At 39.4% G+C, this 15,323-nt stretch overlaps 1 protein-coding gene across 12 annotated transcripts in view; it reads right to left on the reverse strand.

Moving 5' to 3' along the window:
- LOC131227791 (probable magnesium transporter NIPA3) overlaps window positions 1–15,323 on the reverse strand; it is a 60,853-nt gene that overhangs the window by 15,313 nt on the left and 30,217 nt on the right. Inside the window, exon 7 of one of the 12 annotated variants that reach the window (XR_009162501.1) lies at window positions 7,430–7,500. The exons of the other annotated variants lie outside the window; for them this stretch is intronic. The gene's annotated coding sequence lies outside the window, so the exon portion shown is untranslated. The remainder of the gene's footprint in view (window positions 1–7,429; window positions 7,501–15,323) is intronic. 12 annotated transcript variants of the gene reach the window in all.

Raw genomic sequence — 15,323 nt, forward strand, 5'->3', positions numbered from 1 at the left:
CTCCTTTCCATTGAGTCATCATGCTTATACTTCAAGGTATCCAGCCACTTGCAAGTTGCAAACCACCACGTGCTTTCCTTTTGGCAGCTCTACTAGATCCCAAGTTGCTGTTCTTCTATCTTTGAGTCTGAATAGTCTCCTACTCTAGATTCAGACCCACCAGTAGATCAAATATTTGTTGTTCTTCTATCCTGGCTCTGCGTTCTTTATCACAACAAGGCTTGATGGATCGATGGTGGCTCATCTCAAGCCACAATCCAGAGAGTTATGTAATCTTCCACTGACTCACCTTGGAGAAACTAACTGTATCTTTGGTAAGCTGAAATACCCTTGCAACATTTCTTTTTTGAAAGAAGGCTGCAACAGGTTCCAAAATTTCCTTTGTAATCTCAAGATACATGAAAGTCTTACTGATCTCAGGCTTCAAAGAATGAAGCAACAACATGACTCTCATATCATTTGCCTCACAGTCTGCATGGCGCGGATCATCTGCACTTGATTCCACATATTTGCTATCAAAATAGCCTAACTTACGTCTCCCACCATTAAGTATCCTCACCGACCTGGACCACTCTAAGAATTCTCCAACAAATTTCAGCATAGTGATGTGTAAAACCTCGACATTCTATGACACCAGAAACTGAAATTCCCTACGAGTTGGATACCATACCCGAAGTGTGACTTGTATTTGACAACATCCCTTTTGTAGCACTACTCCCCTTTTCCATACACATAAACGACCAAAATAACAGCAACAAATACTACAAAGGATCGAAATTAAGCCAACACATTCCCATCATCACATAAGAGGAACATAGACCCCACAATGATACTAGAACATCCCCAAACATCATTCAAACACCTCAGCCACATCAACCACTCCCAAATATCATCGACACCCCACAAAAAATCAGAAAAACCATCATATAAACATCCACACTTATTTTGGACTTTTATTTTATGGAAGGTAAACAACAAATAGAGTCAAAAGAGATCCTGCATGTTTTTTTTTTTTTTTTGGGGGGGGGGGGGTGCGGGGGTGGCGCGCACTTGTTATGACGGGCAGAAGGTAAACAACATCCACACTTGATATTAAAGGAAAAAAAAAAGAAAAAAAAAAGTTCAAAAAAACTTCTTTTAAAAAAAGGTTAAGCAGAAAGACCCTCATATTAAGAAACATCACTAATCTCCCAATCCTTGACAAAATCAATCAATTCTTGTCTACCAATATAAAAAAATCAACTGATTCTTGTTTCTGAGAGTATAGATTATCAATATACATAGATCAATGGAGTGAACCCCATTTAGTTTAGATAAGGCTGTGATGATGATGACGTGGGGAGATTCGAAAGGGAAAAGCGAAATTCAAAATTTCCATATTTAATCCCTTAGATCCAGTACCCATCTAGATGAAATCAAAATTTCCCAAAACCTAGATTGGATGGTTGAGATCATACCCGTGATCATGTCCTCCTAGTGTAGATCCAATGCCAATCCCTCTTTAATGAAGAAGGCCTATCCATGATTTATCTCCAATGAAAGGAAGCCCTAAGAATCTTCTCACAAACACACTGTAGGGATGTGATTGGAGGACGGAAGAGAACTATCCACAAGGTGTGCTCCGTACTCCTACAGACTTAATATATGCCCTACATCATCAAAAGTTTGTTATCCTCCCTTTTCCATGCACTCAAATTGACCCAAATCCTTCTACCATCTTTGGTGTCCACTCTTGACCCAAAATCCTAAGCAAGTTCAAGAAGTGGACCACAAAAATCCAACTAACTTCCATCAAGCTAAGTAAAACACTTTAACAATGAAATCAAAAGATTGAACGGTCAAAAACATATAAGAAACCTTTGAAAAACATTTAGAGATGATGGCTAGCCTTTTAAGCTTAATGGATGGTCCAATAAACAATATCTAGCACATTACAAGTCCTGGGAAGAGTAGTTGATCCCATGTTGGGGTACTTAGGCTTCTACTAGATCCTAATGCATGTATATGATCACAACTATATGTTGGCCACCAATGTGTCCTTAAAAAGTGTGTAAAAGCCATCACGCTAGGACCATGAAGTCCTTTCGTAACCTAAGGTCCAAGGATTAGTCAAAGCTAGTTCACAATCAAGTTCATCCAATCCAAGCATGATGAGCCTCTCGGGTAGGGGATTTGATGCGATCCTCCAATGCGAGTGTCCAATCAGCCCAATAATAGTGCTCGTTTACAAGTGAACAATCACACTACCATGTGGTGAAGGACGTGTGTAATAGGATGCCCAATGGTGGAGATTAATCCATCCCAACTCGTTGTTGGTTCCGCATCACATAGGATAACCATAAAAGCAATCCCGAGTTGCCCAAACCCGTTAGAGAGGTCAAGGATTTTAGGGTACACAAGAACGGTGAGTAAATAACTCTCCTTTAGCCTTATTGGCCATTGTGTTCACTTCACTCTTTCCCCATTAGCCCACAAAAGAGATTCATTAATTTATCTTTGTAACCCTCAAATGTAAAGCAGAAAGTTTCCACATGGTTAATAATAAATCCAAGAAAGAAACAAGTCACTAAAGACTTAATGACAATCAACATAAAAGACCTCTAATGATCAAGTTCCAATACTTAGGCCTGATTGGCTTTCCATGGCACATGCATCCTACAAATGATGATGACGACAACAATGAGACAGATCATTGGGAAAAGAAAAAAAAAAAATTCTTAGAAACCCTCAGAAAAAATGTGTAAACCGCACGTAGAAAATGAATCTGTCAATCCTTGACAGACTCAATTGATTGTGTCTACCAATAAAAAAGATCAATCTATTCTTGTTCCAAGAGTTGTAAATGGAGCTGACACCATTTAATCGGGATAATGCTTTGATAATGTTGATGAGACAAATCAACGGAGAAGGAGCTGACACCATTTAATTGGGATAATGCTTTGATAATGATGATGAGACAAATTAGAGGAGAAAACCTTCTCAAAAAAGACCCTCGGAAAAAGAGTACAAACCACACATCAAAATGATTATTTTTTTCAAAACTTCCCCTAGATATGAGAAATTTCCATCTAAAATATACCCAAAATACTTGAAAAATCACCAAAGTTCTTCTAACATCATCCCCTATCAGACCACATACTTTTTTCTCATTCAAGTGCCCATCTATCTGTCCGCTATTGACGTGAACCGTATAGACTGATGATGTTAGCAATCAAGCCCACTGCTGTTGCCTTTTATTAGTCCCAAAAGATGCTCTGATACCAATTTGATTTGAAAAGGCTGGAGAAGGGGGGGGGGGGGGATGAATAGATTAGCACCAGAATGTTGCATTGGTTCAAGGGAGGAAAGGTTACATTGGTTGTCTACATCGAAGTTCCTTCCAAGAAGTCTATCTTCAGTTGTATTGTGAAGCCCTAGTGGAGCCCATCACTTGGCACAGCCTCACGTGTGGGGCCTATATAACCCCTCTTCCCTCTCTCACTCACCTCTCTCACTCATTCTCTCTACCTAGAACAACCAAACACCCCCCTCCCCCTTTTTAATGAAAAGCCAAGCCACCTGTTTTTGGGAGAAGCAGCGCCTTTCCTAATTTGCGGAAAAGTCTTGCTTTCCATGATTTTGGGAAATGCCGGGCCTTTCCTGTTTCATGGAAAAGTCGCCCCTACCATGTGATGCAGGACACATGATTTAATGCTAGCATGCAACGTGAAGATTATGAAAGAGTCCATAAAGTAATTCAATTAACAAAAGATGCTAACCCACCAAGTAATTAAGAGTAAACAATAGGAAATAAAATCTAATTTAACCTAAATCACATGCCCGCATTCTAAGAAATCACATAAATCAATTAAAATTAGGCCCGATGGAAGGATAGAACTTCTAATTCAGCATACGCACGTTCCACACTCAAGTGACAGATTTGTAGGTTTTATGATGAGATTTAGGAATGGGAAAATATGAAATTTGAAAAATTAGTGATGAGGACATCCAAGCACCATACCGAAGGAGGGCTGAGCCAGTCTCCTAATGGTTAGACAGCCATTACATGGGGCCCACTTGGCCCAATTCACATTCCTAGCTACATTGAAGACCCCATGTGCATGTTCATGCATCTTTGAAGAACCTACACTGGGAAGATGCACGTGGACTACATATAGGAGCTTGATGGACACATCAGACCGTTAGATTGGGAGGACACGATGATCGGACAGTTGGATCATCATTAGACATCTTGATCGTGGACCCCCATGGGCCACGAAATAATTTAGTTGTTTAAGTTATTTGCATGCTTCGTTATTTTTGGTATAGCTTATATTTGTGTTGACATTAGGGAGTTAGGAATAACTTTAACTTCATTAAGCGTATTTATGTTGAGAATCTTATCTCAGAGTGTCTTTTTGTAAAAGGTCTTTTCTGAGAATATAAAAGAGAAATATGGGTGTGTAAAGCCCTAATGCCATTATTTTAAAAGAAACAAGCTCTGTGTTTTCTCTTCTTCATGTTATTTGAATAATACTCCATGTAATTTGGAGCTTAGGTGTGGTGTGATTCCATTCCCCATTCAACGGAGGTGCGAGACTTCCATCTATCATCTTCTCTCTCTTCATTTCTATCCAAAAGAGGTATTTTCCCTAAAAACTTCATCTCTCTTCTTTCCTTTATATCCAAGACCATCAAAATCATCTTTTTCTTCAACTTTTCATCATCCAACTTCAACCCAAACCGAAATCAACCATTGAGGACCCAAAAATCTTAGCCAATGATCCACACATGCGAGCCCCTAGGCTAACCGTATGAACAACTGTTCAATCGTTTGATTTACCCTTGCTTCCCCCATCAAAACCTCTTGATTCCCCATCCATAACCCTACTCGAAACCATAGATCCCCAATTTCTAAAAACCCTAATTCTAAAATCCCCAATTCCCATGAACCCTAATTTTCCAAATTTCAGATCTCCCCATTCCTTACCCTAATCATAAAACCTACAAATTTGTCCCTTGAGTGTGGAACGTGCCTATGCTAAATTTGAAGGTTTTATCCTTCCATCGAGCCTAGTTGTAATTGATTTATGTGATTTCTTAGCATGCGGGCATGTGATTTAGGTTCAATCATATTTTATTTCCCATTGTTTACTCTTAATTACTTGGTGGGTTAGCATCTTTTGTTAATTGAATTACTTTGTGGACTCTTTCATAATCCCCACGTTGCATGCTAGCATTAAATCATGTGTCCTGCATTGATTAGGGTTCATGAAAATTGGGGATTTTGAAATTTGGGTTTTTAGAAATTAAGGATCTAGGGCTTAGGGTAGGGTTATGGATGGAAAATCAAGGGATTTTGACGAGGGAAGCAAGGGAAAATCTAAGGATTGATCGGTTGTCCATACGGTCAGCCTATGGGCTTGCACATGTGAGTCGTTGAATAGGGTTTTTGAATCCTCAATGGTTGATTTCGATTGGGGTTAAAGTTAGATGATGAAAAGTTATGATTTGGATGGTGTTGGATAAGAAGGGAAGAAGAGAGATGATGTTTTTTGGGATAATACCTCCTTTGGATAGAAAAGAAGAGAGACGGAAGATGATAGATGGAAGCCTCAAACCTCCGTTGAAAGGGAAATAGAATCACACCACACCCAAGCTCCAAATCGCATAGAGTATTATTCAAATCACATTAAGATAAGAAAAGAAAACACAGCTTTTTTTTACTTCAAAATAATGGCATTAGGGCTTCACACACCCATCTTTCTCTTTTATAGTCTTAGAAAAGACCTTTTACAAAAAGACGCTCTCAGATAAGATTCTCAACATAAAGATGCTTAATAAATTAAAAGTTGTTCCGAACTCCCTAATGTCAACACAGATATAAGCTATACCAAAAATAACAAAGCAAGTAAATAATCTAAACAACTAAACTGTTTCGTGGCCCATGAGGATCCACGATCAAGATGTCCAATGATGATTATCCAACGATCCGATCATCATGTCCACCCAATCCAATGGTTCGATGTGTCCATCAAGCTCCTATATGCAGCCCACGTGCATCTTACTAGTGTGGGGTCTTCAAAGATGCACGAACATGCACGTGGGGTCTTCAACATGACTAGGAATGTGAATTGGGCCAAGTGGGCCATGTAATGGTCGTCTAGCCATAAGGAAATTGGCTTAACCCTCCTCTAGTATGGTGCTCGAATGTGCTCATCGCCATGTTTTGGGAAAATCCGTGCCATCCTGTTTTAGGAAAGAAGTCGTGCCTACCCTGTTTTGAGAAAAGACGTGCCACCCTATTTTAAGAAAAATTGCACCATCCCATTTTAGGAAAAGTCATGCCATCATGTTTTGGGAAAAGCCGCTCTAACCCTATTTCGCAGCCATACTGATATATGAGGTGAGGGAACAAGGGGATGAGGTAAGATATGTATGTTATGTGGGGCCCGTCCACTCACAAGTTGAATGGAATCATGTTGTTGACATACCACTTTTGTCGTCGGATTGGGGATGTGAATTGGCCTATCTTCCAACATGTGGTTGATTTGAGCAGGACACCGGGTATCGTGTTTCGGCTCCTTGAATCGGTTGTGTAATCGTATCGCTCAATCCATATTAATAATAAAATAATGATAAATGCCATACCGTCCGCTTGCACGCCCATTAGTGGTATCAGAGCAATGTCTAATACCATGCCGACCAGAAGACGATGAAGTGGCTTGCCGACGCACCTTTTATTGCTTCCATTGCAGTACGTGTTGCATTTCTATTAGTGTGGCATGTGAGTGTCAATCACGACACGTGTGCGCAAAGTGGCATCGCGTCCAGTGGTATGACATTGGATCATTGCTTAGTTGTCTAATTTTTATATGCGTGCGATAACATTGCATTACTTCATAGCGTGGTTGTTTAAATTTGATGATTGGCAAGTTATTGTGGGCGTGACCATTGCCATGGAGGGATTCTTTTATTGTCCTTCCGACTTTTATTGTTTCTAATACGCCCAATCAAGTAAGTGGAACTTTTGGACCAGACCAACAATGACCGTATTACCCTTGTGTCAATTGGTTTGTGTGATGCCAACTTAGATCTTTAGACCACTAATGATGATTGTGCATGAGTGTATAATATTTAGTGTCTCTGATGTATTTCCCGATTGACTTAAATAGAGCCCTTTGTCACTTGATGTGGTGACTAGAAATGGCATTCAAATCCGTTATGGCCGATCTCTTAAGAGGAGAGAAGTTTGACGGGAATAATTTAGATGATTGGCGTAGATCCATCAAAATATTGCTAGATGAAGAAAATGTATTGTATATGTTAAAAACTATTAAGAAAAGGCAAGAGATAGAAAATGAGGATGTTCCCATAGGCAACTTTGAACTCGCTCAATGGAAATACAAAAAGTGGAAGAAGAATAATAGAACTACCAGAAACATCTTACTCGATTCCATGCACAAGGATTTGATCCCCACGTATGAAGTCCATAAGACCGCCAAGCAAATGTGGAATGCCCTAGTTGAATCGTATGGCAAAATATTAGATGCCAAGATTAGGATGTGAAAATGGAATTTGATACATAAAAGATGCCGATTGGGTGCACTGTTAGGGATTGCATTAGAAACATGGGACAAATAATGACGAATTGCAGAATTTAGGCTGCACTCTGACCAAAAATCAAAAATTTATTGCTATGTTTCGATCTCTCCCAAACTTATGGTCCCACATCAAGGATATTTTGAATCATAATGAGGCGATCAAAACTTTCAAAAACTTAGCCCATCATCTAGAATATGAGGTTAAGTCCAAGGTTGTCCACTCTAGTAGCAGTGTTGTTTATGTCGTTGAGAGTAGTAAGAAATCTAGCCGATTGAAGAGAAGAGTTAGAAATTTAGGTAGACAAAAATGGCAGAAAACTCCCACCAATCAACCCAATCTACCCTATCAACCACCCGCTCCTCGCTTCCATCCACATCTGCCCCGTTACAAACATCAACCACCCCAATATTATCATTACCCCCTCAAAATTGTCCATACCCACTTAGGCATCATCCAATGAAACCTCCGCAACAATCTGAAACCTGTGATGTGTATGCAGAACCCTTGCAATCAAGGAGAGATAATAATGCAGGGGCATTTTCACACCGGGCTCTAGTGGGGTGGCCTGTGGGATGCAGGGGCACACTTGGGGTGGGCAGCCCTTGTGAGGCGAAACCCATGTGATGTGGGGCCCACGAGAGGGGTTCGACCGAGGTCCTAACCCAAGGGATGTGGGGCTTGGGCTATGAGATAAAGAGATTAATTCGTCATACTCTATCAATTCGAACTTTTAAAGCAAGTGGTTAATTGTCTTGCATCAAAGATTAATGCAAGGGCAGTTTCACACCGGGCTCAAGTGGGGTGGCCTGTTGGATGTAGGAGCACACTCAGGGTGGGCGGCCCATGTGAAGCGGTTGGCTCATGTGAGGCGGGTGGCTCATGTGAGGCAGAACCCATGTGATGTGGGCCCCACGAGGGAGGTTCAACCGAGGTCCTAACCCATGGGATGTGGGGCCTGGGCTATGAGATAAAGGGATTAATTCACCATGCTCTATCAGTTCGAGCTTTTAGAGCAAGTGGTTAATTGTCTTACATCAAAGTGGTATCAGAGCGGGATGTCTCGTGTTCGAGACTCCTCACCGGGGGTGATTAATGCAGGGGCATTTTCATATCGGGCTCGAGTGGGGTGGCCTGTGGGATGCAGGGGCACACTCGGGGTGGGCGGCCCGTGTGAGGCGGGTGGCTCATGTGAGGTGGGCCCCACCCGTGTGAGGCGAAACCCATGGGATATGGGGCCTGGACTATGAGATAAAGGGGTTAACTTGCCATGCACTTTCAGTTCGAGGGTTCGACCAAGGTCCTAACCCATTGGATGTAGGGCCTGGGCTATGAGATAAAGGGATTATTTCGACATGCTATATCAGTTCGTGCTTTTACAGCAAGTGGTTAATTGTCCGGCATCAGATAATAGGAAAAGATCGAGGGGATGGGGTGACAATTCATGTTTTGTATGTAGAAAAAAAAGGGCCACTAGGCCAGGACTTACCCCAAACATGAAGCGGCAACCTTTTATCCACCTATTAGTTGTGTTTGCATAGAAGTATTGATAGCTGACTTGAACTTTAATGAACGGTTTGTAGATTTAGGGGTCACAAGGCATGTGACAAAGCATAAAAAAGGTTTTGTGGATTTTCAGACCATCCCACTTGGAAGTCACAAGGTGTACATGGGAAACAATGCATTGGAGGATGTCATCGGGGTTGGTACCTATCACTTGGAGTAAAAAATTGTACATCCTCTATTTCTTAAAGACACTCTTTTTGCCCCTGGGACGAAAAGAAATCTGATATCTGTCACGTGTTTAGCAAAAGAGAATTTTAATGTAAGATTTTGTAAAGATAAGGTCTCACTGAGCAAAAACAATACAATACTGGCCTAGGGAGAATTATTAAAAGACCTATTTAAGTTAGTAAATTGTAAATAGCTTTTCGCTAATGCCAAGCAGCTCATCTTTTGTAGTTGTATCTGATGCTAGTATCATATCTGAATCTATTAAGTGGTTATTAAGTGGCATAACAAATTGGATCAAATAGGAAAGAATCAAATGACAAGGTTAACGCAATGTGGATTATTAGGAACATTTACTATGATAAAATTGTCATCTTTTGAATATTGTGTCAGGAAAAGCAACTAGAGAACCATTCCTTAAGGCAGCTAGATGTATAGAATTTTTGCAGATTATACATTGATATATGTAGACCTCTAAATGTGAGAGCAGGACATAGTTGCCGATATTTTATAACCTTTATTGACGATTACTCACAGTACGGTACAGTGTAACTGATTTCTCATAAATTGAAAACCCTCAACTATTTTCAGAAATATAGATCAAATGCTGAAAATCAAATAGATAGAAGGATCAAAGTGTTGAGAACAAATAGAGGTGGAGAATACACATCGGATATCTTTAAAAATTATATTGCGAAAACACCAGCATCGCTCGTCAGTACACTATGCTATAAACTCCTCAACAGAATGGTGTAGCTGAGAGAAGAAATGGAACATTGCTGGATATGGTCAGATTTATGATGGCTCATGCAAATCTGTGGACTACCTTCTGGGGAGATGCTCTACCTATAGTTGTTTATGTGTTGAATAGGGTTCCTTCCAAATCCGTTCCCAAAACACCTTTTGAATTGTGGATTGGTAGAAAACCGTCATTGAATGACTTGCGTCCATGGGGTTCGAAGGGTTATGTCTTGATCCATGCTCTGAACATAAGCAAATTGGATAAAAGAACTATTGAGTGTACTTCCATTAAGTATCTTGTCCATTCGAAAGAATAAGTATTGGTCAATGTTTTAAATAGTGGTAGCGTGTTGCATAGCATTCAGCCCTCTGTAGCATATAGCGTAAATAGCGTAGCGTGTAGCATGAGCTACATGATACTTCTATTTTTTAATTTAAAAATAAGAAATACATGATAAATAGTAAGACAAAAAAAAAAAAAAAAAACACAAAACAAAACAAAACAAAACAAAAAATATAAAAATGCCTAAAAGATTATTCATCTTTCAAGTATAAGCATGTTCAAAAAAGTTATAAATTATTACTTATCAAAAGCCAATCCAAATATATAAATTTATAAACCAAATCAAATAATCATCACGTCAGCAACACTCTAAACAAACCACTTTAATTAATAGTCTAATTGAAACTACAAGTCACAACTCATAGGAATGAAAAAGAAATAAAAACCCCACAAATTAAGAATATCAAGTACAATACAATGTCAGGGATTTTTTAAAACCCTCTTTTGAAACCCTCTCTCTTTTAAGTTTAGTTTTAAAGGTTTTTTAATGTGTGAGTTTCACACCAACTTTAACAAAGGATCACCACCATTTTAAGTGAAAGTAAACAAAGAAGATGTTTGATTTTAACTTCACATTTTAAGTTTTTCATGATGTGAGTTTTACACCATTTTTTTATGGAAGAGTTTTGCACCATTGTTAACAAACAAAAGCTGAAAAACAAAACAAAAAAAAAAAAAAAAAAAAAAACATTGTAGCACATGCTACGAACACTACATGTTACGTAGCTGTAGCATACACTACAGGGGATTTACACTATTTAGCTATGTTACGTAGCGCTACGGCTACACTACGCTACGTAGTGTACGCTACCGCTACTCTATGACTGCTATTTGAAACACTGGTATTAGTATACGAAGACCATGGCAGAGTGTGTGGAGGAATGTGGGGTGTGAGTGCACGGGTTTTAAAAAAAATACGAAGACCATGACAGATGGATTGAAGTCGAATCCCATGATGTGACATTTGTAGAAGATAGGTATCCCAGTAGAAAGAAACCCATAATAGAAATAGAGCTCTATGAGATGCCAGATGCAATTTAAGGAAGTGGGAGAAGCTGTCTTAATGGTGATGGTCAAGGCGTTCCTACAATTCGTGATGATAATGGGAGCACGTCATCTAATATACCTGAGTTAAGACGTAGTTTACATGGTAGAATCCCTAAAAGGCATTTTGAGATAGAAGGTGAGTCGTACTCTTGCATCACAATTGATGAAGATGAACTTGATTCATATCAAGACTCGTTGGCATCCCCTAATTCTGAGGATTGGATTCTTACGATGAATGAAGAAATTGATTCTATGAAGAAAAATCATGTTTGGGAGTTAGTTGATATTCCCATTGGCTGTAAAGCAATTGCGAATAATTAAGTATTCAAAATCAAGAGGAAGGCAGATGGCTCAATTGATAAGTAGTACAAAGCTCGTCTAGTAGTAAAAGGTTTTACAGAAGTGGAAGGGATTGATTATGAAGAGAATTTTTCACCCATGGCTAGATTTACATCAATTCATATGATTTTGGCGATTTTGGCCTATCTTGATTTGGAATTATATTAGATAGATGTGAAAACTGCTTTCCTGAATGGAGATTTGGAGGAAGACATTTATATGCAGTAACCTGTGGGATACGTTAAGAAAGATCATGCTAACAAGGTCTATAGACTCTTAAAATCTATTTACGGGCTGAAATAATCGCCAATACAATGGTATATCAGATTCCATGATGCGATCACTTCCTTCGGATTTTCTGTGTGAAGAAGACCACTGTGTATGTGTGAAGCGATCTAGGAGATGCTTTCTGATATTATTCCTATATGTTGATGCATCTTATTAACAGGCAATGATATGGGAATGTTGTGTTTTACCAAGGAGTACCTATCTTTAAATTTTGAAATGAAAGACCTTGGTGAAGCAAATTTCATATTGGAGGTTAAGATTATCAGGGAACGCTCGAAGAAGTTCTTGGGCTTATCATAGGCATCCTGTATTGAGAAGATTCTGGAGCGTTTCAGAATGCACAATTGTAAGCCAGCCGAAACCTCGACCAATAAATACTCCAAGTTAAATAAGAGTATGTGCCCCCCAGTTTGATGCTGAGAAACAATCTATGTCAGCTATGCCCTATGCTAGCACGATAAGCAGCCTTATGTACGCGATGTTGTGCATTAGGCCAAATATATGTTATGCCATGGGACTTGTCAGTCGATATCAAAGTAATCCAGGCCAGGAGCATTGCAAGCAATCGAAAGGATTTTTTCCTACCTAGGAGGATTGAAGGAATACATGTGTTATTACAACACCAAGTTAAGGGTTGGCTTATTCTAATGCATCTTGGGCAGATGATCAAGATAAGAGCAAGTCTACTTCGGGCTGTGTATATGATGAATGGAGGTGTCGTCTCATGGTCTAGTAAGAAACAGTCTTTGATTAATCTATCGACTATAGAAGCTAAATAGATTGCATGTTGTGCAATAGTTCAAGGCGCACAGATTATGAGATTCTTAAGAGTTTTGGGCGTTCCGACTGCTAAAGATCATTTCCTAATAAAGATGAACAACACATAGGTTATCGATCTTGCCAAGGATCCTAAACAATAAATCCAAACATATTAAGAATAAATATAACTACATCAGAGATCAGGTGAGAGGTAGGCATGTTCTACTTGAGTACATTCCCACTAGAGAAATGTTGGTTGATCCCATGACAAAGCCCATTGCTAAAGATTTATTTGAAATACATGTTAGGCAGGTAGGACTCAAGAGATTTTGATATCCTTTATGTAAGCAAGAATGTGGTATTTTGTCCCTACTAGTTATGATGGCAGAGATCCCAATGTGTAGTATTTTGAGGCTTGCACATGTGAAATGGTATAAGTCCATGTAAACTAGAGTGGGTGATATAATTTGTTGATTTTTGTATGCATAATGAGATGTATCTTTTTATAGCCACAAATTAAATATGCATGCACAATCAATATTTCTAGGCCTTGGATCATTAGTGGTAGTTATTTCGTCGGCAGGCCGATCTTCCCCACTCATACGGGAATTGACCACCCCTGACATGCAAGTAAAAGGAATGTTCAGGATGAGGAAGCACAATGAGGTGCGAACGCCTTCTGTAGTGATGCAAAAGATGAGGCAACGCAAGGCGCAACCGCCTCCAGTCACTACTAAATGTATGTATCCCCGACATGCTAGGCATGTTCAGATGAATCTTACACGTGTTAGTGCTTATTAGCCTGAAATTATCATATTGCGGATAGCTTCGGATGACTGGGGATAAGACTCTTGGGGTCGAATGACATTCACGATAGTAGACAGGGTTATGAGTTGTTGAGCTAGCTCGCGCGATTTAGGCAGGACCTCAATCTCTTGATGATGTCATGGCCTGTATAGAGTCTGGTTAGGAGTTACCAAGCCAAAACTCACACACTTTAAGCAGGACATTTATGTGATGAGGTTAGGAGTTCTGTTGATTGGTGTTTTAAATAGCAGTAGCGTGTTGCGTAGCATTCAACCCTCCGTAGCGTGTAGCGAAATAGCGTAGCGTGTAGCGTAAGCTACACAATACTTCTATTTTTTAATTTTAAAAAAAGAAAAAAGAAAAATATGATACCACAGTGGACCCCACACATGTGGGCCATGGCATAGAACACCACAGAGGACCCACACATGTGGGCCATGGCATAGAACACCACAGAGGACCCCACCCATGTGGGCCATGGCATAGAACACCACAGTGGACCCCACGCATGTGTCCCACGTGATGGTTGGATGGGTCAAATCTATGCCATACACACCACAGCCCCCATGCATCTTTGTTACATAAGAACCAACCTCCTAAAAAGCAAAGAAAAAAAATTGAAAAAATAACCACAACTTTTCACCATAAATAAAAAGAAAACGCATTAGCAATAATTAAATGGCCAAAACATACCTTCAATAGAGATTTAATCAACTGAAAATGGATTTTTTTGAGCTACATGTCCACACGGTTGCGAAAAGAGGGAAACGTGATTTCTCCCTTGTTTGGGCTTCAATGCTCTTGAAAATCCAGCAAGAAGATGCTCTTGTAGGTCCGATTGAATGCCTAAAATCTTATCTTCAAGGGGCCTTTTGATCGGTAGGAATCAAAGCTTGAAAATGGCAATAAGTGCGGCTACTGCGGCCAAGGTATCCCATATCGGTATCGGTTGGCGTAACGGTGTCATCCGATACCAATAGAGATACGGGGGTGTAACGGCGATACGGGGGTATAATGGCCCGTAACAGTGCAATTTATTTTTTTTGCCAAAAAAATATGGATTAAATCCGGAATATTCTAAGCATTCCAAATATACATTCATTTATAAATTGGAAGATGTTTATGGTGGTGTAACGGTCCACTCTTTGGTGAGAAGTTGTATCGGACAGTCTGATGAATTTATGAACCAGATAACTTGAATTTGACTACAAAATTCATATATTTAATTTTATAAATATCTAATTTATATACTTAACAATTTGATATCATTTCTCCCAATAGTTCTTTAAAAAAATGAAATTAAATTCAGGTAGATGGCGTTGCCAATTTGTGGCTGACTTGGAGGACCAATCCATGCTCCAAATCAGTCTCAAATTCATGCAATTTATTGGCATTATCCCACTTATGAATTGGTGGACATTTATTGGATAGTGAATCATGAAAAACAATCAAAAGGCCCTATTTAAAAAAATAAGCATCTACAAATTAACAATTAAAACTATTCAAACAATTTGATTTTGGCATGGTGAATTAGCAATTATAGTCCATAATTTAATTGGTAAATTTTAAGTTAATACATGTCTCGTGTACAATTTTTTAAGGGCCCGAATTAGGCGGGACCCGGATTGTGAAGTGTAGCACATGAGTGTCAAAGTTTTTTGGGCCCCACCCGTGATGAATGTGTTAT

The sequence above is a fragment of the Magnolia sinica genome, chromosome 15, assembly GCF_029962835.1.
Source record: "Magnolia sinica isolate HGM2019 chromosome 15, MsV1, whole genome shotgun sequence".
Classification (NCBI taxonomy): domain Eukaryota; kingdom Viridiplantae; phylum Streptophyta; class Magnoliopsida; order Magnoliales; family Magnoliaceae; genus Magnolia; species Magnolia sinica.